The sequence below is a fragment of the Saccopteryx bilineata genome, chromosome 6 (genome assembly GCF_036850765.1).
Source record: "Saccopteryx bilineata isolate mSacBil1 chromosome 6, mSacBil1_pri_phased_curated, whole genome shotgun sequence".
Lineage (NCBI taxonomy): Eukaryota > Metazoa > Chordata > Mammalia > Chiroptera > Emballonuridae > Saccopteryx > Saccopteryx bilineata.
This window is the reverse complement of record NC_089495.1, coordinates 118769883-118797656: the sequence shown is the minus strand read 5'-3', so window position 1 is coordinate 118797656 and position 27774 is coordinate 118769883. Positions and strand designations below refer to the sequence as shown.

The 27774-nt window shown below is 37.8% G+C and overlaps 1 non-coding gene across 1 annotated transcript; it reads left to right on the top strand.

Annotated features, from left to right (window-relative positions):
- Window positions 1-6288: 6288 nt before the first annotated feature.
- TRNAS-GGA (transfer RNA serine (anticodon GGA)) lies at window positions 6289-6364 on the top strand. The gene has a single exon. It is a non-coding gene; the product is annotated as a tRNA-Ser (tRNA).
- The last annotated feature ends 21410 nt before the right edge of the window (window positions 6365-27774 follow it).

The following is a 27774-nucleotide window of genomic DNA, read 5'->3' as shown; positions in this document are numbered from 1 at the left end:
GGAACAAAAAAAATAAAATACCTAGGAATAAACATAACAAAGAATGTAAAGGACCTATATAATGAAAACTACAAAGCATTGTTAAAGGAAATCAAAAAAGACACAATGAAAGGGGAAAATATTTCTTGTTCTTGGATAGAAATAATAAATATAGTTAAAATGACCATATTACCCAAAGTAATATACAAATTTAATGTAATTCTCATCAATTCTCATTTTTTAAAGAAATGGAACAAAAAATCATCAGGTTTATATGGAACTATAAAAACCCTGAATAGCCAAAGTAATCTAAGGAAAAAGAATGAAGCTGGGGGCATTATAATACCTGACTTTAAATTATACTACAGAGCCATCATAATCAGAACAGCATGGTATTGGCAGAAAAATAGACACTCAGACCAATGGAACAGAATAGAGAGCCCAGGAATAAAACCATATATATATGGTCAAATCATCTTTGATAAAAGAGCGAACAACACACAATAAAGAAAAGAAAGCCTCTTCAATAAATAGTGCTGGGAACACTGGAAACCCACGTACAAAAGAATGAAATTTGACTACAGTTTGTCCCCTAGTACCAAAATTAATTCAAAATAGATCAAAGACTTAAATATAAGATCTGAAACAATAATTTACGTAGAAGAAAACATAGGTACTAAACTTATGGACCTTGATCATAAGAACATTTTATGAATTTGACTCCAAAGGCAAGAGAAGTAAAGGCAAAGATAAATGAATGGGACTGCATCAGACTAAGAAGCTTCTGCACAGCAAAAGAACTGACAACAAAACAAACAGACAGCCAACTAAATGGGAGATGATATTTTGAAACAACAGGTCAGATAAGGGCCTAATATCCAAAATATACAAAGACCTCAACAACAAACAAGCAAATAGTCCAATAAAAAAAGGGAAGAGGACATGAACAGACACTTCTCCCATGAAGAAATACAAATGGTCAACAGATATATGAAAAGATGCTCATCTGCACTAGCTATTAGAGAAATGCAAATCAAAACTACAATGAGTTACCACTTCACACCTGTTAGATTAGCTATTATCAACAAGACAGGTAATAACAAGTGTTGTAGAAGCTGAGGAGAAAAAGGAACCCTCATTCACTGTTGGTGGGAATGTAAAGTACAATAGTACAACCACTATGGAAGAAAGTAGGGTGGTTCCTCAAAAAGTTAAGAATAGCTTGACCAGGTGGTGGTACAGTGGATAGAGTGTTGGACTGAGATGCGGAAGGACCCAGGTTTGAGACCCCGAGGTCGCCAGTTTGAGCGCAGCCTCATCTGGTTTGAGCAAAAGCTCACCAGCTTGGACCCAAGGTCGCTGGCTTGAGCAAGGGGTTATTGGTCTGCTGAAGGCCTGCGGTCAAGGCACATATGAGAAAGCAATCAATGAACAACTAAGGTGTCGCAATGCGCAACGAAAAACTAATGATTGATGCTTCTCATCTCTCCGTTCCTGTCTGTCTGTCCCTGTCTATCCCTCTCTCTGTCTCTGTTAAAAAAAAAAGTTAAGAATAGAATTACCATATAAATTAGCAATCCCTCTACTGGATATATACCCCCAAAACTTGAAAACATGGGTATGTAAATTCACATGCACCCCCATATTCATCACAGCACTGTTCACAGTGGCCAAGACACTAAAACAACCAAAAAGACCTTCAATAGATGATTGGATAAAGAAGATGTGGTATATATATACTATGGAATACTACTCAGCCATAAGAAATGATGACATCGGATCATTTACAACAACATGGATGAAACTTGATAACAATATACTGAGTGAAATAAGTAAATCAGAAAAAACTAAGAAATGTATGATTCCATACATAGGTGGGACACAAAATTGAGACTCATGGACATAGATAAGAGTGCAGTGGTTACCAGAGAGAGGGGAAGGGAGGAGAGAGCAGAGGGGAGAGGAGGGGCATAAAAAAAGATGACGAAGGAAAAAGAAGTGAATAGGCAACATATGATTCCAATTATATGACATTTTAGAAAAGGTAAACTATGGAGACAATAAAAAGATCAGTGGTTGCTATGCGTGGGAGACTGGTAGTGCCAAAGCCCTTGCATTTCAAGGCTTAGCAAAAAGCTAAGTTCTCCTTTCCACACCTCAATATTGGCTATGAAGCTGAGCATTTGCACTCATCCCAACATTCCACCTCATTTGCTTAGTGAAGTTGCTAAAGGCTAAGTTTTTCTTTACACCTCCATGTTAGCTGTGATGCTGGATTGTTTCTACTTGTCCCATCCCCCATGTCCTTTGGAGAGACTGGAGGCAGTTTTCTTTTTATCCTTTGTTTTGTGAAGTTAAGATGTTATACATGGTAGGGGTTTTCTGTGCTGGAGAGAATTCTTGGGTTCCCTTGGAAATATGACTTTGTTTTACTGATCTCTTTGATTTGTTAATGACTTCACTTTGCCCTATAAATAAAGCAGGTATGGAGGTGAAGACGCCTTTTGCAAGCTATCTTTTGTGTTGCAAAGAGTCCTCCTGAGCCCATCCTTTTTTCTCTTTAAGCTTATTTTCTTAATTCCATGCCGTTCCCACTCAGGACCTGGAATTACTAGCTGTGCTAGTTCATGGCAGCTAGGTTTTGGGGAAGGGAAAGGGATAAATAGGTGGAATACAGAGGATTTTTTGGATAGTGAAAATATTCTGTATGATACTTCAATAATAGACACATTATTTTACATTTGTCTAAATCCATAGAACGTACACCAAGAGTGAACTATAATATAAATTATGGATTTTGCATATTTATGTTTTGTCAGTGTTGTTTTATAATTTGTTATATAATATATACCATTCTGGTGGGAGATATTGATAATGGGAGAGGCTATGTAAGGGCAAGGCTTATTCAGAAAATCTTGTAACTTTCTCTCAATCTTGCTGTGAACTTAAAATCTCAAAAATAAAATTTAAGGAAAAAAAATGAGAAGGCTAGTACCCTATTTTCTAGTCTCTGTGGGAGTGTAGTAGTCTAGCTTCAATAAGCACCAATTAACAAGATGGCCTAATCACATAGACACATATGTCCCCTCTAACACATTCTAGAACTTTTGCAATAGCTTACCCAACTGCTTAAAAACTCTCCTGCCTCTTGTTTTAATGGAGTTAGTTCAATTTCTCTTTTCCCCTTGCAATAGTGTTGAATAATGTCTTCCTTGTCTGTTTAACTTGTCCAATGCAATTTTACACTGACAACTCTCATAGAATTTTCTCTCCATGGTTAGGGGAAACACGACCCTTGCCTGAAGATTCAGTACTAGTCCAGCATCTGACATCAATTCTATCTTAAATATGTATAAGGAAGTTAATAAATCCTAACTCAATAACTCAGATTGGCAATAAATTTACTTTGATATCTCTGTGGCCAAGTAGCCACCACCATCATGACCATTCACATGCAGGTTCCCTTTAGATTCGATTAGAGGGTAAAGAAACGAGCCAAAAAATGATGGGCCAATGAGCAAACACAAAGGGAAAACACTTCCCTTTCACTCCGAGCTTACAAAGCTACTGATACCTTCTCAGGTTCCACAACCAGAAGATCTTTTCCGGTTTTTCCTAGAATCAAAGGCCTCACTAGTCCCAAAGCTCCTCACCTCTGGTCCCCATCTGCACACTTTCTCCACTCTGCACAAACAGTCTTCTCTCTTTCTTTCCCTGTCATCTTGGCTTCTTCCTCCTTCTCCTTCTCTGCTCTTTTCTAAACTTTCTCACACAAAAACCTCCTCCTCCAGCATTAGCAACACAATGGCCCTTCCCAAGCAGGAAGGTAATTTGCGATTTCACAGACCACATACCTGGCTGGCACTGCCCAGCCCCTTTCTTTAACACTAAAGTGAGCAGACTCAACTAATACAAATTTTACAAACTCATTTGCTCAACATCACAATTTTTTAAATGGCTTATGAATGTTATTAATTTTATTAATTTTTAAAGTTTCATTCATTTTTAATTAAATTTTATTGGAGTGAAACTGGTTAACATAATTATACAGTATGCAGGTGCCCAATTCTACAACACTTCTCTGTATAGCATATTTTAATGGGTTTTTCTACCTTGCTTCTAAAATAACACCCCTCTTTGTTTTATCTTTCCATTCATGGACTACATCTCTTGATCTTTCTAAGTAAAATTTCATGCCCTGCAATCTTCCCATTACTGTATCTCATTCCTCCAATGTCTTGCCATTTCTATCTTTTAAAACCAGCAGGATCTAGGTCCTGGTTCATAAATTCTACATTTGCTATGTGACAATTCCTACAGATACCTTTACTCACATGCCTAACACCAAGAGCATCAGTACCATTTTCTCCTGCCTGTCTACTTGGAAATATCAGACAACCTCCTACCTGGATTATTCCATAACATACATTGTCATAGGCTTTGGAGTTGTTGTTTGTCCCGTCTAACTGTACTATCGCTTTTCATTTGATCTTGTTAGGTATCTAAGTCCTGTTACCTCATGAGTGATCCTAGATTTCCAGGGTGTGCTGTCTACTGGTCAAGCATATCCTATGTTATGTCCTATAGGACATGTGACAACTCAAAGCCATATTGTTTGGAGTAATAGACTCAGATAGTGTCTGTGTTTTGTTCTAGGCTAGAGTGTGCAAATTGTGATATAATGTGCTTTGTTTCATTCTGAAAATTAGTTTAGACATATCATTTTAGAATGAGTTGTGTTGTTTTGATACTCAATTTAGGCATTTTATTATCCAATTTAGGCATATTGATTTAGAATGATATTATATTTTGGAATACCTATAAATATGAATAATATGCTTTTGAAGATAAAATAGTACTCCATAAAAAGCTTTCCAAATATTAAAAAGATATTTAATTTTTTTTAAATGGGGGGAAATAGGGATTGAAAGAGACTATGCTTGAGGTAATGGACACATGATGCAGTGTGCAGATGATGTTTAGTTGAGTTGTGTACTTGAAATCTGAATGGTTTGTGAACCAATGTCACCCCAATAAATTCAATAAAAAGATAGCAAGAGGATGAGGGACTAGTAGAGGGCCTCCCGGTTTCCTTGCTGCCTCCCAGAAGCGGTGCTGTAGAATCCCCCAACCCAGAACTGCACCACTTTGGCAAAATAAGCTCCAAAAAAAAATAGTCTGTTTCCCCTAGACAAGAAACTTGAGAAAAGAATGGACTAACAATTTCGGCAGTTATCAACTGTTCTCCAAACACCAATAAAAACTTACTCTCACCCCCCCCCCCCCCGCCCCGAGTGCAGGTTCAGCGGGCTAATTGGGAAATCAGTCTTCTACCTCACATCCCAAATTCATGGAAGCAGGCTCCATCCCCTCACCCAAACAGGAAAGTAACCTTATATCTTCTGACTGGAAGGAGCAGGTGGTGGTCTGACTTCCCTGCTGGCACAGTGCCAGGGAGGGGCCTCTGGGAACCAGTTTCCATCCGCCACTCAACAACAACAAGCAATGCTGTCATTGCTCAGCCATATTTGTATTGTTTTCCCCTTTTCTCTGTTGCCCTTTCTTCTGTTTTGTTTTGTTTTGTTTTCTGTATTTTTCTGAAATCGGAAACGGGGAGAGACAGACAGACTCCCGCATGCGCCCAACCGGGATCCACTCCTCACGCCCACCAGGGGGCGACGCTCTGCCCGCCAGGGGGCGATGCTTTGCCCATCCTGGGCATCGCCATGTTGCGACCAGAGCCACTCTAGCGCCTGGGGCAGAGGCCACAGAGCCATCCCCAGCGCCCGGGCCATCTTTGCTCCAATGGAACCTTGGCTGCGGGAGGGGAAGAGAGAGACAGAGAGGGAAAGCGCGGCGGAGGGGTGGAGAAGCAAATGGGCGCTTCTCCTGTGTGCCCTGGCCGGGAATCGAACCCGGGTCCTCCGCACGCTAGGCCGACGCTCTACTGCTGAGCCAACCGGCCAGGGCAACCAGGGCTATCTTTGCTCCAAAGGAGCCTCAGCTGAGGGAGGGGAAGAGAGAGACAGAGAGGAAGGAGGGGAGGGGTGGAGAAGCAGATGGATGCTTCTCCTGTGTGCCCTGGCCGGGAATCGAACCCGGGACTTCTGCACGCCAGGCCGACGCTCTACCACTGAGCCAACCGGCCAGGGCCACAAATTACTCTTAAAAACCAGAAGAGCCCTGGCCGGAAGGCCACAAATTACTCTTAAAAACCAGAAGAGCCCTGGCCGGAGGGCCACAAATTACTCTTAAAAACCAGAAGAGCCCTGGCCGGAGGGCCACAAATTACTCTTAAAAACCAGAAGAGCCCTGGCCGGTTGGCTCAGTGGTAGAGCGTCGGCCTGGAGTGCAGAAGTCCCGGGTTCGATTCCCGGCCAGGGCACACAGGAGAAGCGCCCATCTGCTTCTCCACCCCTCCCCCTCTCCTTCCTCTCTGTCTCTCTCTTCCCCTCCCGCGGCCTGGTGGTGGCAGAGCCACGCCCCGGAGGGGCAGAGCATCGCCCCCTGGCTGGCAGAGCGTCGCCCCTGGTGGGCGTGCCGGGTGGATCCCGGTCGGGCGCATGCGGAAGTCTGTCTGACTGTCTCTCCCCGTTTCCGGCTTCAGAAAAAAAAAAAAAAAAAAGTAATTTGTAACTTATTTTTCAATATATTTACATTCCAATAAATATATTTAAGGTTATTATCTCTTAAGTACTGCTATACTGCATTCCTTAACTATCTTATAATTTCCTATTCTACTGAAAGCTTATGTAATAGTTTATCTCCAAAGTTTTTTGTTTGTTTGTTTGTTTTTGTATTTTTTTTCTGAAGCTGGAAACGGGGAGAGACAGTCAGACAGACTCCCGCATGCCCACCAGGGGCGACGCTCTGCCCACCAGGGGGCAGATGCTCTGCCCATCTTGGGGCATCGCTCTGCCGCGCCCAGAGCCACTCTAGCGCCTGGGGCTAGAGGCCAAGGAGCCATCCCCAGCGCCCGGGCCATCTTTGCTCCAATGGAGCCTTGGCTGCGGGAGGGGAAGAGAGAGACAGAGAGGAAGGAGAGGGGGGGGTGGAGAAGCAAATGGGCGCTTCTCCTATGTGCCCTGGCCGGGAATCGAACCCGGGTCCCCCACACGCCAGGCTCTACCGCTGAGCCAACCGGCCAGGGCCTCCAAAGATTTTTTAAGCTATTATTTTGTTGCCGACTTCAACTTTTATTTCAATAAAGTCAAAATACATAATCTATCTGGCGCTGATTCCTTAAAATATATTGAGAATTTTTAAAAAGACACACACACACACACACAAATGCAATTTTTATAAAAGAATGTGGATCCTAATATTTTTTTATGTAAAGTTACATATAAAATACATGCCTGAAATCTTTCATTTGCAATTCTTAAACATGAAAAGCTCCTAAATTAAAATATTTTTTAACTAATTTGGTTGGGAAATCTGAGCTGACCTGCAGAGATTTAGTGCAAAAGCCTATCCTGAACTACTACAGCTACTTACTGTCCTTATTAATTTCTTTAGTGGCTAAAATATTAATATTTGATTATGGAGTCTTATGCTAGATTCTACTAAGGATGCTATATAATATAGAGCATATGTATTATATAACATTACTTTATTATCAAAAAATTTAAATTCTGTAATTCTTCTGGTCTTGTGGGTTTCAGATAAACGACTGATTTTTTCACTGTATGTATATACACATATACATACAGTTGTATATATATACAGTTGTGTGTGTGTGTGTGTGTGTGTGTGTGTGTATATATATATATATGTATACAGTTAACTGAACTGCACAGATCCAATCACAAGTTTTCCCAATTGGCTGTGGTTCAACTGATGCATGCCACTAAAACCTATGTTGTTTACATGTCAGACCTGTGTTTCGGAATCTGAGTAGCAAACAGCCAACTGTAGTTATATGAGGATATTTTTTATATTTTTAATTTTTCTATTCATTTCAGAGAGAGGGAAGGAGAGGAGGGAAAAAAGAAAAAAAGAAAAAGAGAGAGAGAAGCATCAACTTATTATTTCATTTAGTTGTTCCATTTAGTTGTGTACTCATTGATTGCCTCTCCTACATTCCCTGACCAGGGTTGAATCTACAACCTCTGGTGTGCTGAGTTTATGTTGTATACACTGAGCCAACCAGCCAGAGCCTATATATAATTTTTAACTGTGAGGAAGGTCAGTACCCCTAATACCCACGTTGTTCAAGGGTCAGACTCTTCAGAAAAATTTTATTCATTGATTTTCCCAAATATCTGTCTGTTATTACATTATACCTTTAGGAGCTATAATGTTTGCTGCATGTATGTTTAACTTTTTTATTAATTATCTATCACATTATAAATTAGCAAATAATTATTGGTTAAACAAAACATTTTTTATGTGGGTAAGGATCTAATTTTAACTTAACTGGACTCTCTGCTCAGGATTTCACAAGACTGAAACCAAGTTGTAAGCCAGGCTACAGTATCATCTGGAAATTTGAGTAGAATACAATCTGTTTCCAAGAACCCTTAGGTGGTTGGAAGAATTAATTTCCTTGTAGTTATAAATATTATGGAAATTTGTTTTTTCAAAGCCAGCAAAGTGGATAACTTAGATGAAATGAATAAATTTCTAGAAATAAACAGCCTGTAAAATTGCATTATGAAGAATAAAAATCAATATAGATCTAAGAATGATGAGATTAAGTTGGTAAGCAAAAACTTCCCAACAAAGAAAAACCCAGAAAAAGATGACTTCACTGGAGAATTCTATCAAACATTTGAAGAATTAAAGACAATTCTTCTCAAGCACTTCCAAAATATTAAAGTGGAAGAAACACTCTCAAACTCTTTTCTATGAGCCCAGCATTACCTTGATATCAAAACTAGACAAAGATACCAACAAAAAATAAAACTACAGACCAATATTTTGATAAATATTAATGCAAAAACTATCAACAAAATACCATCAAACAACACATTGAAGAGATCATGCACCATGACCAAGTGAGATTTTTTCCCCTAGAATTCAGAGGTATTTAACATCTTCAAATTAATGCAACATACCATATGAACAAAACAAAAATCACATGACCATCTCAGTTAATGTAGAAAAAGCATTTGGCAAAAGCCAATATCTTTGTTATAATAAAAAACACTCAACAAAGTAAGAATAGGAGGGAATTAACTGAACATAATAAAGGCCATATGTGAAAAGCCTACAGATGGCATAATTCTTAACAGAGATAAATGTAAATCTCTTACTCTAAGAGCAGAAATGAAGGAAGGATTGACTACTCTTACCACTTCTATTCAACACAAAACTGAAAATTCTAGCCAGAGTAATTAGGAAAGAAAAAGAAATAAAAGACATTAATTTGGAAATATAGAAGGAAAATTATCTCTTTTCATAGACAGCATGATCTTATATGTATCATTACACACACAAAATGTTAGAACTAATAAGTAGACTCAGTGAAGTTTCAGGATACAGTATCATTATATAAAAATCCATGGTATCTGTATACACCAATAATGAACAATCTAAAAATGAAGTTAAGAGAATAATCCAACTTATAGTAGTACCAAAAAGAATAATATTCTTAGAAATAAGCTCAACCACAGAGATAAAGCACATCTACACTGAAAACTACAAAACAGTGATGAAAGAAAAATAAGAAAATACAAATACATAGAAATACAAGCCATGTTCACAAATTAAAAGAATTAATATGTTAAAATATCTATACTACTCAAAATAATATCCAGATTCAATACATTCTTATCAAAATCCCAATAGAATGATCTACAGAAATAGAAGAAAAAAACACCTCAAAATTGATATAGAATCTCAAAGTATCCCAAATAGCCAAAACAATCTTGAGAAAGTAAAACAAAACTGGAGGTCTCACACTTCCTGGTTTTAAAACATATTACAAAGTTACAGTAATCAAGAGTATGGTAGTGGCATAAAGATAAACATAAAAACCAATGGAACAAAATAAAGAGCCCATAAATAAACTTTTGTGTATATAGGTAAATAATTTTCAACAAGAGAGCCAAAGGTCTTGGTCACTGAATAATGCTGCGATGAGCATGAGAGTACATTTGTCTTTATATTCCAATGTTTTTGAGTTTTGGGAGTAGTAAAGGAATTGCTGGATCATATGGTAGTTCTAGCCTTAACTTTTTTGAGGAGCCATCCTACTTTCTTCCATAATGGCTTTACCAGTTTACCTTCTCACCAGCAGTGAATTAGTGTTCCTTTCTTTCCACAGCCTCTCCAAGATTGCTATTATTATTTATGGTCTTTGGTAGTTCCAAATAAATTTTTAGACTATTAATTAGTTCCAGCCCTTTGAAATATGCAATTGGTATCTTGATAGGAATTGCATTGAATAACTTTGGTAGTATGGACATATAATTTTTTTCCTATACATGAACACAGTGTATGTTTCCACTTATTTGTATCTTCTTATGCTTTTTCAAATCTGAGTGTTATATGGGTACCCCTTCCTGGCTCTGGTGCTCTGGGCTGGGGAACCAGGCTTGGAATTTAGGCCCTTCCCTTCTCAGGGGGAATTTACCTCACCCCCACAGCTGAGATATCCTTCTGGAACCTCAGTGCTGGCTGTGGGAGCAGGGCCAACCCTTTTCATGTCTCCACCCTTCCTACCAGTCTCGATGTGGCTTCTTCTATAAATCCTTGTTTATAAGACTCCTCTTCAGCCCTGGCTGGTTGGCTCAGCGGTAGAGCGTCCGCCTGGCGTGCGGGGGACCCGGGTTCGATTCCCGGCCAGGGCACATAGGAGAAGCGCCTATCTGCTTCTCCACCCCTCCCCCTCTCCTTCACCCCTCCCCCTCTCCTTCACCCCTCCCCCTCTCCTTCCTCTCTGTCTCTCTCTTCCCCTCCCGCAGCGAGGCTCCATTGGAGCAAAGATGGCCCGGGCGCTGGGGATGGCTCCTTGGCCTCTAGCCCCAGGCGCTAGAGTGGCTCTGGGCGCGGCAGAGCGATGCCCCAAGATGGGCAGAGCATCTGCCCCCAGGTGGGCAGAGCATCGCCCCTGGTGGGCGTGCCGGGTGGATCCCGGTCGGGCGCATGTGGGAGTCTGTCTGACTGTCTCTCCCCGTTTCCAGCTTCAGAAAAATACAAAAACAAAACAACACAAAAAACTCTTCATTTAGTCTTGAGTTGATTTTACAGGATGATTGTTCTTAAATTTAGTTATGACTTCAGTCTGGTCCTGAAAGGAGATGGGTGTATCATCCACCTACTCTGCCACCGTTTTGGATCTGTCCTTTGAATGATGTCTGGATTGGGCAGGGAAAATCAACCTTGTGGGAAGAACATAGTAATTCTGAAAAGCTATATAGTCTAAAGATGTTTGGTGAAGAAGATATTAGACCTTTGATTCAGAATCTTTTGTAATAAAGTACTCAGTTTACCACAAACTTAGATTGTTATGTTCTTTCTTCCCAAATAATAATCAATAGTGTGTGTGTTACATGTTATTGAGTCAGCTCTGACTCCTGGTCACCCTATGAATGAGAGATGTGCATATTATCCTCTTCCCAACAATCCTGCTCAACTGCTTATCTCATGACTATGGCTTTCATAGTCAGTTCATCTCATACTTGGTCTTCCTTCTTTCCTGCTTCCTTCTATTTCTCCCAGCATTATTGTTTTTTCCAAAGAATCTGGCCTTCTCATGATGTACCTGAAGTTAAGAAGCTTCAGTTTGTCATTTTTGCTTCTAGAGATATTTCAGACTTCATTTTCTCTAGGACGCACTTGTTCATCTTTCTGATGGTCTAAGGTATCCATAGAGCTTTCCTCCAACACCATATTTTAAGTAAATTTATTTTTACCTGTCGGCCTTCTTCACTGTCCAACTTTTGCATCCACACATTGTAATAAGGAATACAAGGATGTGGATAATTTTTGCCTTGGTATCTAATGACACATCTTTGCTCCTGGTGATCTTTCTTAATTGTCCCATTGCTCCTGATCTGAATCTTAGCCACTCTTGATTTCTTTGCTACCATTTCCATTTGAATTAATGACTGACCTAAGTTAAGCAAAGTCTTTATCAATTTCAATGTCTTCATTGTCTATGTAAGGGTTGTGTATTTTTTCCATATTCGTAATTTTTGTCTTTTTGCTCTTTAAATGTAGTTCTGCTTTGACACATTCTTCTTTCACTTTCTTCAGAAATCATCTCAGCCCTGGCCGGTTGGCTCAGTAGAGCGTCGGCCTGGCGTGCAGGAGTCCTGGGTTCAATTCCCGGCCAGGGCACACAGGAGAAGCGCCCATCTGCTTCTCCACCCCTCCCCCTTTCCTTCCTCTCTGTCCCTCTCTTCCCCTCCTGCAGCCAAGGCTCCATTGGAGCAAAGTTGGCCCAGGTACTGAGGATGGCTCTGTGGCCTCTGCCTCAGGCGCTAGAATGGCTCTGGTTTTAACAGAGCAATGCCCCAGATGAGCAGAGCATCGCCCCCTGGTGGGCATGCCAGGTGGATGCCGGTCGGGCACATGCTGGAGTCTGTCTGACTGCCTCCCCGTTTCCAACTTCAGAAAAATACAAAAAAAAAAGTTTTAAAAAAAGAAATCATCTCAAATCCGTACTGTTTGCTACTAGTATGATGATGTCATTTGCATATCTTAAGTTATTGAAATATCTTTCACAAACTTTTTCTACTTCTCTCTCTGAGTCTGGTCCAGTCTTTTGTAATATGGTCTATGTACAGATTAAATAAAAAGGAAAATAAAATGCACCTTTGCCTGCTACCTTTACTTATCCATTCTGTCTCTCCATTGTTGCATCCTCACAGTGCTTTCTTGTCCATAACACAGGTGATACATCAGTACTACTAATGCATAAAAGGCCAAAAATTTTGTATGATATTTGTTTTTATTGGCTTTGAGACATACATACTTGTAGACATGAAATTCACAGGATCATGTAGAAAGTTATAAATTATTTTCTGTCTATGTTGGTTGTCTTCTGCCACGTGTGAGGCAATGCTAGACTTATTTTAAAGCTACTTCATTTATTGAGGGAAAAAATAAGGTAGTGATTAGCAATTTTTCTCAGTTATCCCAAATCTGATTTCATACACCAAAGCTTTCATATGAATTAAAAGTATTCAAAGCTATGGGTGTCTTTTTACATTTCTGGTACAAATATTTCTCACAAGTTATTATTGTGACACATTGAAAAAAATATGTCCTAATGGAGCAAACCCTTATTGATTTCAGGAATGATTATTAATGCTCTACATTCTCACTGTATATGTGTTCATGTGTTCCTGTTTATTCTGCTTTAAAATTATATTTACATGGCTGAAGAAACATTTGTAGAACATTTGTGTCCGTTGTTATGCAATCAGTATAGGACAATGAAGCAAATCAGCATAACTTTAAGCAGATAGAATATAAAAACATCTCACATGGACATAGAAACAACTAAATCAAAACAGCAAAAATAAGACAGAAAAAGTCACTGTCTAAAATAAACATAAAATGAAATGATCTTCAATTACCTAAATAAAACTAAATGATTTCTAAGATGCTCATTAAGAAAAACTCCCTCTTATTAAAAATAAAATAAAATGTTCACTCCCCAAATTAATGGTTTACCTATTAATATTCAGAATTATGATGGAAAATAACTAACAAGAGGTTGGTGTTATCCTGTATAAAGGAAAACTTGGACATTTGAGATTTATCCCAATAATATGCCTACTTTAAAGAAGAGTTTATAAAACAAAATTATGCTGAGAACTGCAATTATTAGACTAATATGCTCACCCTAAGTGATTTTAATTCTAGTTAATTTATAGAAATAAATTGAGAGCAGTCACTCTTTCCATAAAAGTTATTATGCTTTCAGATATCCAAAAGATGTAGTTTTATATTTTAGAAAAAAGCATGCCACATTTTAAATGATGTTTATTGAGATGTCTCTACACATAGCAGTGTTGTACACCTGAAACTAATATAAAATAATATTGAATATTAACTGTAATAGAAAAATAAATAACTAAATAAATAGATACCTTTAAAAAATGTCAACAACAATTAGAAAAAATGTATTTTAGGAGCTGCAAAGCATTACAAGTCACCAGAAAGGGTGCTAAAATTGTTGAAATTTTAGAAATAATGTACATTTAAAATATATATTTGTGACATCAACTGCTTTGTATTGACTGGTTTATTAAATGAAATGACAATAAAATTTTAAATTATTCTATTTATAGCACTAGAGCTTCCTATCCTCAGAACAAAACTCACAAGGTCTGTTTTAATGAAAAAGTGTCACATATGGGAGAGGTTCTGTGCTCCTGCTGCAGAATTCCTGAGAGACTGTGTTTTACAGTCTTTTGTAGGGAGTTTCAGGTGTTTGGACATGACACACTTCTTTGTAGGGTTTCTCCAGAGATCTGTGTTCCCAAACTCACATTTTGGAGACCTTTCTCCTGGAAGGAAAACAATCAACTTATTGTGATGGTCCACATCCTAGATGTGGGCACTCATTTGCTAAAGTTGCCATAACAAAATACTATACAGAGTACATTAAATGATAAAAACTTAACGTCTCACAATCCTGGAAGCTACAAGTCTGAGATCAGGATGCTGGCTGGCATAGTTTCCTCTGAGGGCTCTAAAGAACGATCTGGTCCAGTCCTCCCCGCTACCTTCTGGTAGTTCTTTAGCTTCTGGCTGCGTAATTCTAACCTTCACGTGGAGTTCTCCCCACTTGTGAGTCTCTGCCCAGATTTCTCCTTTACGTTTTACTCATCACTGGCAGTTCTACTGTTAATGCATGCTTTTCAGATTTTGTAATGGAAACAATACCGCTGTCATACAAAAGAAATGTTAGCAGTATTTCTTGGAGGTAGCCATACCCTATTCTAGTGAACTGTGAGCTAGGGAGACTGGTGCACATTCTGTGACATCTCCCTATGGAACTACTCTCCCTTTTTCTCGCTGACAGTAGAATTCTCTAAGAGATATATTGCGTCATTTTGAAGTCTTCAGTTTATCTTTGCATTGTATCCATTGCCTTGTGCTATATACCAGTAATACTGGGAATAAATATACTAGATTACTGATTTAACTGCAATCTGTCTGACTAGCCATAAAATAGAGCTAAATAAGAATGTGCTAACAAAGCAAGCTTATAAAAATTTTTCTATAAAATGCTAAATCCAGGTTTTTTGGCTGTTTGTTTGCTTGTTGCTTTTAGAACCATAATTAGGCCTGACCTGTGATGACAAAGTGGATAAAGTTGCCAGTTCAAAGTCCTGGGCTTACCCAGTAAGGCACATATGAGAGTTCATGATTCTTGCTCCTCTTCCCCAACTCTCTCTCTCTCTCTTTCTCTCTCTCTCCCTCTCGTCCCCCCTTTCCTCCTCTCTAAAAAAATGAATATAACCATAATTCAATATTACTAATTTTAGAAATCACAGTTATGTATTTTATGACAAATCTAAAATATAAAATCACTCCTGTGCTTTCACCTCTGGCCAAACTCTCATTACCATTAAAAGTTCTGTTCCCCTCCACCTGATGTACAACAAAAGTTAACATCTGAGTGAGCGAGAAGAATGAGCATGGAGGGTGATACATGCCCCTCAGCCTACTCCTCCTACTATTGCTCCCTCCACACTGTAACTTGCAGCTCTGATTCTCACTCAAGGCCAAGAGGCCAACCAGACTGGGAATCTATGAATACTTGTTACATGAAACAAAAGCCCTAGTCTGTAAGTTACTTGCTAGCTTCAGTCTCTGTAACAACCAACAGAGCAGACTCCAACTTTCACAAGGACCAGGTGAGAGAGATGTGTGGTCCTTCAATTGGTTATCAGAACAAACTATGCTGAATGCCCTCAGCAAAAATCAACCCCCTCCTTTTGATTATTTTATTCTATTTTTGTTTATCCCCCTCTCCTTCTTTATAAAAACCCCTGCCTATACCAAAAGAGTAAGGTGGATTTTTAAAAACAGGAGTCCTCCAACCCTGGCTGATTGATTCAGTAGTAGAGCATCAGCCTAGCATGTGGAAGTCGCAGGTTCTATTTCCAGTCAGAGCACACAGGAGAAGCAACCATCTACTTCTCCACCTCTCCATCTCCCTCTTGTTCTCTCTTTCTCTCTCTCTCCTCCCCCCTCCTAAAGCCATGGCTCAAATGGTTCAAGCAAGTTGGCCCTGGGCACTGAGGATGGCTCCATGGCCTCACCTCAGGCACTAAAATAGTTTGGTTACCAAGCAACAGAACAGCAGTCCCAGATGAGAAAAGCATCACCCTCTAGGGGGCTTGCCAGATGGATCTCTGCCTGGGTAGATGAGGGAGTCTGTCTCTCTGTCTTCCTGCTTCCCCACCTCTCACTTACTAAAAAGAAAAAAAAAATGGAGTCCCTCATCTTTTCAGGTGATTGGCTCTTGAATAAACCTCTTTTCTTCTCATCAGCACCTCTGTTATATAATTGGTTTTCATGGTGACAGGCAACCAGACCTGTGGGCCATTTTCCCAGTTTTAATTTCAATAAGATTATAAGTACCTAGAGAGAAATAGTACATTCCATATCCATTTTATAGCCACAGTATGGCTAATCTCAGAGATCAATGCCAAGTATAGGTTTTATATAAACTTGTTTGAGGAATTAAATTATTTACTCTCCAAAGAGAAATATTAAATAATTGTAACTGATAAATTCATTCAGAATTCTACAATGTTAAGTTTACTCTGTAAGCCTTCTCTAGCTGTAAACCATATATATAAAAGTTATGAGTTTCATCAGTGAAGTTTTTGTCACCTTTTGGCTCCTGCTTTGGTATCTGTCTGCTCTCCTCTGATACTTTCTGATAGCTATTTCTTCACTTCCTTGACCAATTCCTATCTCTGCATTCTCTTTTTAGAATCCTCAAGACTCTGTGCTTAGTCTGATTTACATCTTCTAAATTATTTCCCTGGACAATATTCATACACTTCATTTGTCAACTCCAAAATAAATTATGATTAGGTATACTTCTCTGGCTCTAACCTCTTTTTCTTTTTTCTTTTCTTTTTCTTCTTTTTTTTTTTTAGGTGAAAGGAAGGGAGATAGTGAGGCAGATTCCTGCATGCCCTGGATTGGGATCCACCCAGCAGCCCCATTGGGGGTCAGTGCTCAAATACTAAGCTATTCTTAGTGTCTGAGGCTGATGCACTCCAATAAAGCTATCCTCAGCACTGGGGACCATGCTCAAACCAACTGAGTCCCTGGCTGTGGGAGAAGAGAAATAAAAGGGGATAGGGTGGTGGAGGCAAGTAAATGGTTGCTTTTCCTGTGTGCCCTGATGCTTTATCCACTGAGCCACCAGCCAGGGCCAACTGACCTCTTTTTTCAATCCCTGAAGCAAATGTCCAATTTTTACTTACCCAAACATAAACTCATTATTGTTCTTAAAAACATCAGTTCTTTCTTCTGCAACCTATATTTGGGGGAAATGAAAGAGTATTCACCAGTCATTTTTATTTTGTTCCTCTTTCCTCTTCTCCCTCAAAACATTGCTAATTCTTGATAATTCCATCTCTATGTGCCATCTATCCTCCTCATTCTTTCCATCGCCATTAATGCTGATCTGTCTCAGACTCTCAGTATCTTTGCCTGAAATACTACAATAATCTTCTTTTACTTGACAGTTTCTTTCCTCCTCATTTTCTTGCCATCCCAAACTATTTTTTAAATGGAAACTGTAGTGACTTTCTTCCATTCAAATCTCTTCCCCATCCTTCTGCACGTTGATCAGTCTTCCTGAAAGCTGAAGTATATGAAATACATCAACAATGGTTCTTGTCCTCCTGCTTCCCATTGGTTTTGAGCAATGGGAAAGACTGGTAGAAATTTAGAGTGTAAGCAGAGTGAATTGGGGTTATTTATCATCCTCTTTCCATGCTCTCTCTCCAGATTTTATCAATTATAGCGGGGGATGGAAAAACTGCCCCAGCCTATTTTGAGTGCTACAGGCTGTATTTATTTTAATTTCTGCATCTTTTGCAGAATTCTTTCATTAAACTTTTCTCAAATCAACCAGATTTGAATGTGCCATATGTTTCCTAGCGAATGCAACAACCAAAAATACAAATTCATGTCACCCTTCTAAAAAAATCTTCAAGTTTTTTCCATTGTCTGAGTTCCAAACTCAGTAGCCTGGCATTCAAAGTCTTCCACAGTTTCACTCACTCTTCCTCTCTTAGTATAACCACACCATTCCACATCACCCTGTCACTGAGCTACGGTCAGGCTCCCTGTGGTTTACTTAACTCTCTGAAAGGCCATGTATTTTTATGCATTATGCCTAGAAGTTCCTTTTACTCCTTCTCTTTCTGGCAAATGCTATATATCTTTTAATGCCCCATTAAAAAACATATATTTTAATGAAAACTTATTAATAGAAATGATCTTTTATCTCTTTGTTTTTCTAAATTTATTGCATTATTAATTATGTTCTGACTTAAACTATTATATTAGTACCATTTCAAGTAATGGGATATGTGTTAATATTTTTTGTTCATATGACATGTTCCCTTTTTTTGTGACATGTGTATTAAGTGCACCAAAAGAATAGCTCTCTGTGTAGGCCAAAGTTTCTAGGAAGAAATGAGTTCTAAGCTGGGTACCACACAGGACTCTAGTTCTGCCCTTCATGAAAAAACCACTTTATCACCTACCAAACTACAGTTTCTATGCTATTGAACATTATTGTAAAATGATAATATGGAGAGAAAAATATAGATGGCAAAGCTAAAATAGAGGATGTATATGTAGCTCTTGGAAAGAGAAAAATAATCTTTACAAACAATTCTTAGAATGACTCCTGAAAATTAAGGAGTCATTAATTTTCATAGAGAGAAAGCTGGGGACATAGGTGAGTATTACAGATGAAACCAAGTTAGAATAGTCTTCTATGCTTTGATTCATAACTCTGTGAATTTGGAAAAGAAGTCAAGATATTTCTCCAAGAGAACCAAAGGATTTCTTCTTTGGTTATGGTGTGCTGAAAATGTTAGCAAATTTTTTCACATTGTTAACATCTAAATTTCTCGGACTGTCTGAGTCTACAATCAAATTTAAGAACTAGATGTTAACTACAAATAATACAAACCGTGAAAGAACTAGGTTCTATCTTACGTTAGAGTGAAATCTAGGTCAAGTTGAGAAAGTAAAATAAGATTAAATATACTTTAAATTTTTTTAATAATCAATACATACAAGTGTTTACATCACTTGGATGTGAATGATGAAAATATAGAGCATATATTCTACACTGAATGCTTAAAGCAAAGACAAGAGGAAATTACGAATTTGAAGCTATATATATGGACCTCAAAAACTATAAAAAGGAAAGGGAGCAAAAACAGCCCACTATGCAGGTATTTGGTCTGTAAGAGGCAATACAATTATCTATTCTAAAACAATAAGAGTATTGACAAAACTTTTCACTTTTTGTAAAATTGTTGTGTCTTTATAGATCAAAGTGAAAAGGAATTACTTAAAGCCAGCCACAAGAACTATAGCATTTGCAGCTACACGCATTTAGTGCTTAGTTGGTATCTGTTGTCTCAACTACACTTAACATGCAGAGGAAATACTTAACACAAAGTGAACAATGGTGGGACAAAATGTATTAGCAAATGTACTTGGAACATCAAAGCCCATCTAGAATTTCCCTTGAATCAGGCCTTTTCTTTTTGCTAAGACAAGCATCCAAAGCTGTGTGGTAAGGATGAGAGCACACAGCCCAGACCGAGGGGCAGTGGAAGAAAACACACATGCCAGAAGAGAGTGCCCCCATTTTACACACTCATGCCATTGCCATCTCTAATTTTGTAAAACTCTGCCTTGCCTTTCTGTGCATTTCTTTCCCACAATCTCTACTTTCCACAACCCACAGACCTTCCTCACTCCCTACCCAAGACACTGCTGGAAAAACACATAATTAGCTTGAAAACAAACTCAGATGCTAAAGTTAGTGGTGCCTCATTACAGAAGTACCTCATTTGTTCCCTTTCTTTTTTGGTAACTAAAGGGGAATACTTGTCTTGGAAATAACAACCAACATGAGATACCCCAGAAATTTAGGTCATTTCCTTGCACTTAGTGGGAGGTCAGTCAATTATTTGTTGTTAATTATATTTACTTCTATGAATTAGATTTAAAATCACACTATTTGGAAAACTTGATTTACATCTCCTCCTTATAAATACATAATTAAAACTTTAACTTGGAGAAGTTTTTGTCTTTTAGAAAGAGCTTAATTGTGCTTTAATTGTAAATTATATTTAAAAGTCATTTTTATGAACATTTGCTATATTTGATACCAAGTGTTTTTCTTTTTTTTTGTATTTTTCTGAAGTGAGAAGTGGGGGGTGGGGGGTCGGGGAGGCAGACAGACAGACTCCCACATGTGCCCGACCAGGATCTATCTGGCATACCCACGAGGGTGCAATGCTTGGCCCCTCTGGGGCATTGCTCTGCTGCAATTGGAGCAATTCTAGCGCCTGAGGCGGAGGCCATGGAGCCATCCTTGGCACCCTGGCCAACTTTGCTCCAATGGAGCCTTGGCTATGGAAAGGGAAGAGAGAGATAGAGAGGAAGGAGAAGGGGAGGGGTGGAGTAACATATGAGCGCTTCTCCTGTGTGTTCTGACTGGGAATCGAACCTGGGACTTTCACACACTGGGCCAATGCTCTACCACTGAGCCAAATGGCCAGGGTCCCAAGTGTTTTTCTTAAAAATTATTTTTATATCATATTTAATATCCACACATGGTTAATCTTGTTTTCTGCAGAGTATGAATGCAACTAACAAAGCAAGAACATCCACATGGCATTGGCACTCTCATTGGGGCAAGAAGTAACTGCATGTTCAATTTAAAAGACTAATATTCAGAGACACAAATAGTTTTCTTATTTTTTCCCCACTAATTCAAAAACAAAAGTAGCTTTATTTTGTAAGAAAGCAATTCTGTATTCAATGTTGTGGTCAAATATCTTAGTCTTAGATACTGTGGTTATAAACAAACTAAAAGGCATGTCTTTTTTTTTTTAAGGCTATCACTAAAATTAAAAAAAATATATTATAGCATCTTTAGAAAAAAATATAATTTTTATAATTGGCAACTTTGTATTAATAAAATAAAATTGAATGATTGACCCATTGTACTAAAAGTGTATCTGAATACCTACTTTAACTAATAATTATATTAGAATACCATAATAATCAGTTTGAATTTTTTCTTCCACTTGGTTTCTTTTTTATACGTAACATATTCATACAAAGTACTGTAGATTTCAGTCTACATGAACCATTACATTATTCTAAGTCTTTTTACATTGCTTGAATATAATAAAGAAAAAAGCTTATCAACCTTTAAGCTTACTACCATAGCCAGACTATACAATCACTGCATTAAAAGTGTTAATATATACTTGAATTGATAGAACTACCAAACACAGCCCAGTTTAGTTAAATTAAACAAAGTGTACTAATGTAAAAGTCACAAAAACAGACAGTGCAATCAGGATACAGCGCAGAGAAACCAGTAACATTGTCTAAGACAGAAAGAGGTGTAAGCTCCTGAACACTAAAATCCACACCAGAATTATGCAGATAGAAATGAAGTTCTAACCTGACATTCCAAGTCCAGTATATAAAGCCCAAATTTAAAAATATATGTTCTTTTTTACATATGGGGAAATTAATCAACACATAAGCACTTGAAGTATGTACCTGAGACCATTTTATCTGTTCTTGTCTTAATGCGTCTCTTAAAATCAGAAGTTTTCAATAAGGGGTGTGACTGCATAGTGGTACAGTACACTTCAATGTGAACACAGTTCTCTTTGATGACACTAACATCTCCACACTAACTCAGGTTGGCCCCTGTGTAGAATAGAAATCAGTCTTATGGAACAAAGGTCAGTTCTATTCAAGATTCAGGCTAGCAAGAAAGGACAATGAGCAAGAAGACAACAGTGATAATTTCTCACATTGAGAAGAAAAGGAAGTAGAAAAAGAAGGAAGGTCATCTCCACACTCTACTCTGGCCTCATATACTAGATACATGCCCCTCATCCATTCATCTTCATAAGTTTCAAGCCCTTGTCTTATGCCTCGTATCATTCTAGGAGCTGAAGAAAGAATGGTGCACAAACAAACAAAAAAGGACCCTACTCACATAGATGCTTACTGACAGTCTTCTAGTGTTTCCTGCTGTGTGACACAAATAATGTTACTTGAAGAAAGCATACCTGTGAGCTACTCCAGGCACAGTCTGTGTCCACTAAAGGAAAATGGCTGAAAGGAACAGACTATTGGAGAATTTGTCAAAGCTATGAAGAATGAACATATGGGTGATGAGAGCATGTTCTAGTACAAAACTTGATTTCTTTCCATGGACCCATTTGGTAGTTTGTGCTAACTGCTAACAGTTTTATAAACTTCAAAATAAAATTGACCCATGAAATATAAAAAGTCATGAGGGGGGAGGTGAGATAATTAGGAAATCACTCAGGCACAGAGGGTATTATATTTCTTACTGCAGTATGAGAATCATTCTTAAAATTGTTGTTAGTTAATTATAATCTTGAAGAATCATTAATGTCTCTCTTGAATTGAACTCAGAGATCATTAGTGTACAGGAATAAAGCTGCAGGTAGCAGAAGACAAGAAGTGATTCATGGGAACATACTCCCTCTAAAACCATGCAAACTTATTTATTTATTTTTTTTTGGCATTTAAAAATTTTTAAATTATATTTTTAACTTACTGTGTTAACATGAATTTAAGTGTCCCACTCAACATAACACACTCAGCCCCCAAAGATGCGCCCCATTGTACCCCCTTCGCCCCACTGCATTCCTCCTCCTCTTCCCTCTGGAACTTGATGCCGTTATCTGCATCTATGTGTTATGTATATATAATTTTTTTTCTTTTTTTTTTAATAATTTTATTTTTTTAATGGGGCGACATCAATAAATCAGGATACATATATTCAAAGATCAACAAGTTCAGGTTATCTTGCCTTTCAATTATGTTGCATACCCATCATCCAAAGTCAGATTGTCCTCTGTCATCTTCTATCTAGTTTTCTTTGGGCCCCTCTCCCTCCCTCTTTCCCTTTCCCTTTCCCCCCTCCCCCCGTAACCACCACACTCTTATCAATATCTCTTAGTTTCACTTTTATGTCCCACCTACGAATGGAATAATGCAGTTCCTGTTTTTTTCTGATTTACTTATTTCACTTCGTATAATGTTATCAAGATCCCACCATTTTGCTGTAAATGATCCGATGTCATCATTTCTTATGGCTGAGTAGTATTCCATAGTGGATATGTGCCACATCTTCTTTATCCAGTCATCTATTGATGGGCTTTTTGGTTGTTTCCATGTCCTGGCCACTGTGAACAATGCTGCAATGAACATGGGGCTGCATGTGTCTTTATGTATCCATGTTTCTGAGTTTTTGGGGTATATACCCAGTAGAGGGATTGCTGGGTCATAAGGTAGTTCTATTTTCAGTTTTTTGAGGAACCACCATACTTTCTTCCATAATGGTTGTACTACTTTACATTCCCACCAACAGTGTATGAGGGTTCCTTTTTCTCCACAGCCTCTCCAACATTTGCTATTACCTGTCTTGTTAATAATAGCTAATCGAACAGGTGTGAGGTGGTATCTCATTGCAGTTTTGATTTGCATTTCTCTAATAACTAAAGAAGATGAGCATCTTTTCATATATCTGTTGGCCATTTGTACTTCCTCTTGGGAGAAGTGTCTGTTCCTGTCCTCTTCCCATTTTTTTATTGGATTGTTTGTTTTTTTGTTGTTGAGTTTTATGAGTTCTTTGTATGTTTTGGATATTAGGCCCTTATCTGAGCTGTTGTTTGAAAATATCATTTCCCATTTAGTTGGCTGTCTGTTTATTTTGTTATCAGTTTCTCTTGCTGAGCAAAAACTACTTAGTCTGATGTAGTCCCATTCATTAATTTTTGCCTTCACTTCTCTTGCCTTTGGAGTCAAATTCATAAAATGCTCTTTAAAACCCAGGTCCATGAGTTTAGTACCTATGTCTTCTTCTATGTACTTTATTGTTTCAGGTCTTATGTTTAGATCTTTGATCCATTTTGAGTTAATTTTAGTACAGGGGAACAAACTGTAGTCCAGTTTCATTCTTTTGCATGTGGCTTTCCAGTTTTCCCAGCACCATTTATTGAAGAGGCTTTCTTTTCTCCATTGTGTGTTGTTGGCCCCTTTATCAAAAATTATTTGACTATATATATGTGGTTTTATTTCTGGGTTTTCTATTCTATTCCATTGATCTGAGTGTCTACTTTTCTGCCAATACCATGCTGTTTTGATTGTCGTGGCCCTATAATATAGTTTGAAGTCAGGTATTGTAATGCACCCAGCTTCATTTTTTTCTTTAGGATTGCTTTGGCTATTCGGGGTTTTTTATAGTTCCATATAAATCTGATGATTTTTTGCTCTATTTCTTTAAAAAATGTCATTGGAATTTTGATGGAAATTGCATTGAATTTGTATATTGCTTTGGGTAATATGGCCATCTTGATTATATTTATTCTTCCTAACCAAGAACAAGCAATATTCTTCCATCTCATTATATCTTTTTTGATTTCCCTTAACAATGGTTTATAGTTTTCATTATATAAGTCCTTTACATTCTTTGTTATGTTTATTCCTAGGTATTTTATTTTTTTTGTAGCAATTGTGACGGGGATTATTCTTTTGAGTTCGTTCTCAGTTGTTTCATTGTTGGCATATAGAAAGGCTATTGACTTCTGTATGTTAATTTTGTATCCTGCGACCTTACTGTGTTGGCTTATTGTTTCTAGTGGTCTTTTGTGGATTCTTTGGGGTTTTCGATGTATAGGATCATATCATCTGCAAAAAGTGATACCTTTACTTCTTCATTTCCAATATGGATGCCTTTTATTTCTTTGTCTTGTCTGATTGCTCTGGCTAGAACCTCTAGTACCACATTAAATAAGAGTGGAGAGAGTGGACAACCTTGTCTTGTTCCTGATTTAAGGGGGAAAGCCTACAGTTTAGTGCCATTTAATATGATGTTAGCTGATGGTTTATCTTATATGGCCTTTATCATGTTGAGATATTTTCCTTCTATACCCATTTTGTTGAGAGTCTTAAACATAAAATTGTGTTGTATTTTATCGAAAGCCTTTTCTGCGTCTATTGATAAAATCATGGGGATTTTGTTCTTTGTTTTTTTGATATGGTGTATTACGTTAACTGTTTTACATATGTTGAACCATCCTTGAGATTCTGGGATGAATTCCACTTGATCATGATGTATTATTTTTTTAATATGTTGTTGTATTTGATTTGCTAGTATTTTGTTTAGTATTTTAGCATCTGTATTCATTTGAGATATTGGTCTGTAGTTTTCTTTTTTTAATTTTTTTATTATTCATTTTAGACAGGAGAGGGAGAGAGAGAGGGAGAGAGAGAGAGCAGAGACAGAGAGAGAGAAGGGGGGGAGGAGCTGGAAGCATCAACTCCCATATGTGCCTTGACCAGGCAAGCCCAGGGTTTCAAACCGGCGACCTCAGCATTTCCAGGTTGACGCTTTATCCACTGCGCCACCACAGGTCAGGCTGTAGTTTTCTTTTTTTGTGCCATCCTTGCCTGGTTTTGGTATGAGGGTTATGTTGGCCTCATAAAATGTGTTTGGAAGTATTGCTTCTTCTTCAATTTTTTTGGAAGACTTTCAGTAGAATAGGAACCAAGTCTTCTTTGAATGTTTGATAAAATTCGCTGGTATATCTGTCAGGGCCTGGACTTTAATTTTGGGGGTGGTTTTAATGGTTTTTTCTATTTCTTCTCTACTAATAGGTCTGTTTAGGCTTTCTGCTTCTTCTTGATTCAGTCTAGGAAGGTTGTATTGTTCTAGGAATTCATCCATTTCTTCTAGATTGTTGAATTTAATGGCATAAAGTTTTTCATAGTACTCTACAATAATTCTTTGTATATCTACGATGTCCGTGGTGATTTCTCCTCTTTCATTTTGGATTTTGTTTATATAAATTCTTTCTCTTTTTTCCTTGATAAGTCTTGCCAAGGGTTTGTCAATTTTGTTGATCTTTTCAAAGACCAGCTCTTTGTTCTATTAATTTTTTTCTATAATTTTACTGTTCTCTATTTCATTTATTTCTGCTCTGAGTTTTATTATCTCCTTTCTTCGGCTGGTTTTGGGTTGTCTTTGTTCTTCTTTTTCTAGTTCCTTAAGGTGTGAAATTAAGTGGTTCACTTGGGCTCTCTCTTGTTTGTTCATATATGCCTGAAGTGATATGAACTTCCCTCTTATCACTGCTTTTGCTGCATCCCATAGATTCTGATATGTCGTATTGTCATTTTCATTAGTATGTATATATCTTTTGATCTCTGAGCTTATTTCTTCTTTGACCCATTCATTTTTTAAAAGTATGTTGTTTAGTTTCCACATTTTTATGGGATTTTTTTCCTCTTTTTTGCAGCTGAATCCTAGTTTCAAGGCTTTATGATCAGAAAATATGCTGGGTACAACTTCGATTTTTCTGAATTTGCTGATGTTTTTGTGGCCCAACATATGGTCAATTCTTGAGAATGATCCATGTACACTGGAGAAAAATGTATACTCAGTCACTTTGGGATGAAATGTCCTGTAGATGTCTATCATATCCAGGTGCTCTAGTGTTTTGTTTAAGGCCACTATATCTTTGTTGATTCTCTGTTTGGATGACCAATCTAGAGCCGTCAGCGGTGTATTGAGGTCTCCAAGTATGATTGTATTTTTGTCAGTTGTTTTAAGGTCAATAAGTAGATGTCTTATATATTTTGGTGCTCCTTGGTTTGGTGCATATATATTAAGAATTGTTATGTCTTCTTGATTCAGTGTCCCCTTAGCCATTATGAAATGGCCATTTTTGTCTCTGAGTACTTTTGCTGTCTTGTAGTCAGCATTATCAGATATGAGTTACGCCTGCTTTTTTGTGGATGTTATTTGCTTGGAGTATTGTTTTCCAGCCTTTCACTTTGAATTTGTTTTTATCCTTGTTACTTATATGAGTTTCTTGTAGGCAGCATACAGTTGGATTTTCTTTTTTAATCCATTCTGCTACTCTGTGCCTTTTTATTGGTGAGTTTAATCTGTTTACACTTAGTGTAATTATTGACACTTGTGAGTTCCCTATTGCCATTTTATATATTGCTTTCTGTTAGTTTTGTGTGTTGTTTGATCCTTCTCTTTCGTTTTTCTATCTTTTGTTTTTATTTGGTTGTATTCCATACATCTTTCCTCTTGTTGCTGTCTTTTTTCAATCATGTGCTTCTGTGGTGGTTTTTTCAATGGTGGTTACCTTTAAGTAATGAAAAGGGTTCCTACCCTGTTCATTGTAGCGCACTATTTTGTGAGTATTTTGCACTCCATTGTCCTTTGCTACTGTTAATCTACATCCTCTCCCCCCTTTCTTTTTGTTTTTGTCACAGTTTAAATTTGGTTTTATTGTGTTCTTCTTGGAGCTTTTACTTGTGGCTTTACTTTTTTTTTGTTCTTTGTATCTGATTGGAGAACCCCCTTTAGTAATTCCTGGAGTGGGGGTTTTCTGATGATAAATTCTCTCATCTTTTCTGTATCTGTGAATGTTTTTATTTCTCCTTCATATTTGAAGGATAGCTTGGATGGGTATAGTATTCGTGGCTGAAAGTTCCTCTCTTTCAGGACTTTAAATATTGGGGTCC